The sequence below is a fragment of the Lactuca serriola genome, chromosome 9 (assembly GCF_051521515.1).
Source record: "Lactuca serriola cultivar US96UC23 chromosome 9, Lser_US96UC23_V15, whole genome shotgun sequence".
NCBI classification, from domain to species: domain Eukaryota; kingdom Viridiplantae; phylum Streptophyta; class Magnoliopsida; order Asterales; family Asteraceae; genus Lactuca; species Lactuca serriola.
The window spans coordinates 213,150,756-213,155,742 of NC_136416.1; the positions used below are offsets into that span (position 1 = coordinate 213,150,756).

The 4,987-nt window shown below is 30.8% G+C and overlaps 1 pseudogene; it reads left to right on the top strand.

The window, feature by feature from the left end:
• Window positions 1–271: 271 nt before the first annotated feature.
• On the top strand, window positions 272–1,774 carry LOC145076527 (heat shock protein 90-5, chloroplastic-like; annotated as a pseudogene).
• The last annotated feature ends 3,213 nt before the right edge of the window (window positions 1,775–4,987 follow it).

Sequence of the window (4,987 nt, forward strand, 5' to 3'; positions counted from 1 at the left end):
AAAATATTATTGTATTTCAAGAAATTTTGAAATTAAGAAAATGATTTAGTAAATTAAGAACTTCCCAGATACGAAAAGATTTGCATATCTTCCAAACCTTCCATCTTCCTTTAGGATAAGCTGTGAATATATACCTATACAGTAGTAACAGTTTAAAATTAGCAATCAAATTTGAAGTCAGTATTGTTATGCATATGTCCTACAAATTCCCAAAATACTTTTCACTTCCTATACTATAAACAAGATGATTTATTATATGCACATAAGAGTAATGATTGAGGTGAACAATAGTATGCATTTTTCTAGGTACTTTAGCATTGAAACAAGTAACAGACTAGTAAAATGGGAGTATAACTTGAACGGTACCCGTTGCCCAAAAACTTGCACCAATAGTATGCATTTTTCTAGGTACTTTAGCATCGATGACTTTTCATGCTTGATTTCTCGTTTAATGAATCTGATAGTTCATAGTTTATACAACCACAAAGAAATTTTCCTCAGGGAGCATGCGAGGTAAAAAAATCTCTATAGTCTACACGTTTCATGCTTGATTTCCATCTTTTATCATTTTTAAAAACAATAGTTCTAACAAGAAACCTTCTTTCAGTAATGCAAGTGATGCTCTTGATAAGCTGATATTCTTAAGTGTAACGGATCCCTCATTACTTGGAGATACTGTTGAGCTTGAAATCCGAATTAAATCTGATCCATAAAAAGGGACAATCACAATATCGTAAGATTACTTACTTTTCTTCATTCTTGAATCTTTCCTCATAAAATACAACTCTACAAGAGATTTATAAACCTTTTTTTACCCTTATTGTAAAGACACTGGTATTGGAATGACCAAAGAAGAACTAATAGACTGCCTTGGAACCATTTCTCATAGTGGTACTTTACCTTCTTTCATATAAATCATTAGCAAATATGTACTACATTACATTAATCGGTTAATTTTATAAAATGTTGAATCTTTTTGTTTAGGAGAACAAGGATCTTGGAAATGATAACAGTTTGATTGGTCAATTTGGTGTTGGGTTCTATTCGACTTTTCTGGTTGCTGAAAAGGTCCTTAATACCCTTTTCCCATTTTCTTAATTTCTTAATTTGTCAATTAAAAATTATTCTAAATATTTCATAAAAACAAGTGATTGTTTCTACCAAGAGTCCAAGTTCAGACAAGCAATACATTTGGGAAGCAGCACCTGAAAGTAGTTCATATGTAATTAGATAAGAAACTGATCCTGAAAAATAGATTCGTAGAGGAACAGAAATAACACTCTTTTTGAAGGTCCTTTAACTCTTACAAAGTTCAATCTTTTTGCTTTATTTTATTTATTTCAAATTCAATTAATATTTTTTTTTGTATAGGATGATGACAAATACGAGTTCACTGAGCCAAGTAGAGTTCAGGGTTTAGTGAAAAACTACTCACAATTTGTTTCTTTCCCGATTTTCACATGGCAAGAGAAATCAAGAACAGTTGAGGTAAGTTTTTTTTAGTGTTTTTGTGTTATGATTTGGGACCCACAAAATGAAAATGTAGCTAATGAAATATGATTTGAAATTTGTTTTCAGGTAGAGGAGGAAGAACCAAAAGAGGGTGAAGAAACATCATCAGAGGTAAAAACTAAAAAACTAAAGTGTCTAATTCAGCTTACCCGAGGAATGTCATGGAATTGAAAAAACAATTACATGTAGTATAATCTCTCAGGGGCAGAATCGTAATCAGCAGTTGGAATTGGCAAACTTGGAGTGGGTTTTGATAGCATAGGAGCCGTTGACTCTTCCAGGTTGCATTTTATTTTCCTTCTGCTGACTCAATCTGTAAAAATGAGGAAACTTTATGGATTAAGAACTGCCTACCATATGACATGAATTATTAAAAAAATGAAAACTGTTACCTTATGATCTTGCCTTTTGGATGTATTTTGATGAAAAAAGTAACCATAGTAAAGTGCTTGGGTGGTAAGAGCTAAGGTAGTCACCAAGTACAACTACATCCCACCCAAAAGTCAACAAAAAGTGCAAATTCAACATTTGGAAAAAATTTACTGGAGTAATTTTGTATCATAAAGAAAAAAATGATCCATCAATTCCAAACTCATGTTTTCATATACTTCACATCAAGTTATTTTCATTTAACTCTTGCATAAACCTGTTATTGAAACCATTTAATGTCTTTCTTTTGGAAACATACTTGAATGTGGTAACTATTAAGGGACCATGGGAATAAAATAATGATCATTTATGTATTCACATGTTGACTACAGAAGGAGACCAGATTTAATAAAAATTGGGTTGAAGGCTATGGAAAAAGATTAAAAGTTTTAAAATATATGCATTCATCTAAGATCTAAAACCCAAGTTTCGAAATACTAATAAAAATCTAAAACCACATTTCAATTCCTAACAATATTTGGCAAGTTAAAGACTACAATTACTCATATTTGTCTTACTGCATCTAAAACTCTAATTTCAAATCTCTTCAAGACATGGAAGAAACAAAAAAAATATGCTCCTAAAAGCTTGGTTCATTGTTACTGACTTCACAATCAACGAGGAAAAAAAATCATGAAACGAAACTTCTTGATGGGAAAATTGTTATATTATATCTAGTTTAGAATGAAATCAGTTTACATAATCCACTAAATACAGTTAATAAAAAAGAGCAAAATATCAATAATAATGAACTCATTCTCGATTATTAGTTTGTGAACATCATCTAATCACCTACAACACAAAGTGATAAACTTTCCATGTCATCCAATTATAGCTAAATAACTGAAAGGGTCAGTTGTTTTTTACACTCTCTGGCACTGCAGTAGAAAAGATGTATTTTTTTATACCAAGTGGCTCTCAGTCTCACTTTACAAATTTTCATGTTTTGGGAAAACAAAATACCTGATTAGGACCCTTAAATACTGAGTCATCAACTGCAATTGAAGGTTTCTTGATGAAAGCCCTAATTTTCTTAAAGAGGAAGAGGTGACTAATCCGTAAATGGAAGCCTTTGGATTAGCTAGTCATCTAGTTTCTCTGAAAAATAGAACACCATAATCAAACAACTACCAGTAAGAAATCAAGTTCCAAAACATTAAATCACAAAGATATTATAATGGAATGAGACATTTTGAAAAGTTCATTATTTCATGTAGTTATTATTATTTATTTATTTTTCTTTTAACCAATACTCAATATAGGTTATTTGCAAAATTAGAACTTGAAAGATGATCTATTAATCCTTATATATTTGTTACTATCAGGCGTCTTTTTGTGGGATATTTAAAAAACTAGAGAAGTCCCTTTGACACATTATATAGTCTAAGGATAACATGCAATCTATATATATGAACTCTAAGTTTGGGAGTTTCAGCTGAGTATCTTTTTGACACAAACTGCAACCTACAATACCCTGAATCTAAATTATATTTATGTAAACACAGGTCAAAAGTTGAGTTATAACATGTTCGTAGTGCCCTCTGTTTCATTCTCTATTTGTATTATATTTAAATGTCATGTTGGCTCTTTATTTTTTTAATTCTGATGGCTCTTCTATAATAGGCTGTCTTAGTCCTATTTATCTATTTAGATTAACTGCATTGGTTATTAGCATAGATATTTTTTGTGACTTCTATTTTCTAAATATGTATAAATCTGAAAATCAACTCCAATTTTCTTTTTTCTGTGTTAAAGATTTTTAAATATATTGTATGCAATTCTTGAGCTTGTGGCCTTGGCTACAACTTTCAGTTCAAAAATGTAAAAAGTTTAAGCTTGACAAAATAATGCTTTGTAATATATCAGTTTGTTTGATTCTATGCAATTCATAGACTAATGGAATTGTGTTAGTGTTTCATTCAAGCCTTTCTTTATTAATAATTTTGTTATCTAATTGTCTTATAATTTCAGTTTATTTTTGACCAGGTGCTCTGCTAGGCATATGCAAGGCATGTATACATACTAATGGAATCAAGTTCCTTGGTTTCTCCTTAATTAAAAACTTCTTTATTTTCATTTATTAATAAAAAAGTTAACATGGTACTGACTGCTTGATTAAGAACTAGTTGGGTTGTGCTATAGAGCCCATTTAGTAATAGTATTTAGATTATAAATTAACAAACCTTTCACCCATTTCTAAAAATTATAATTAATTTGTAAATTTTTCACTTGATCTTGCATTTTTAGGATTCCCAGAAACTAGATAACATATTTTCAAGATTGTAATTGTAATACCTTTCTGGATGCCTTTTCAAAAGCTGCTACCATCTCCAACACAGATGTGCCTTTACCCGTTCCTAAGTTGTAGACTTCACAGCCTTAAAAACAGATAATGGTTTGATTTAATATCAAACAGAACAAAATTTCCAAAACTAAAAAATGGCATCTGCAATCAGAAAGAGATACACACCTATTTTAGGGTCTGAGAGTTTCTTCAAAGCAGGAGTGTGTCCATCTGCTAAATCTACAACATGGATGTAATCACGTACCTGAAATTTGAGGGTAGAAAAGGTAAATATTAACATCATAATTCCCAACAAACAACAACAGGAGGAAAACTTAGTAGAACCTCAAATAAGGTAATTTCAAATTCCAACATTTCCCAATCATTGCATAGTAGACACAATGTTTCAAGTTTTATGAAACAGAGCACATAACACAAAAATGAAACCAACCCAAAGTATAGATAGATGCAGAAAGCATAAATATTCATTGAAATAGAAACTAAAGAGTGAGCTAAGTAAAGAAAAGAAGTCATACCATCTTGCATTACAGTTTCCTCATGTTGTCTAAGACGCATCATAAGGGCTAAGTAAAAGAAAAGATGTCATACCATCTAGCATAACTGTTGAAATTAACATGAACATTATTTGCACAAAAAATGTATATGATGATTATGGTACACTATATATAATATAAGGGCGTACTTTGAACTCACAGTTATGTGTTTCTGCGAATAAAAGAAAGAGAAAGCAGAAGGCTCAGA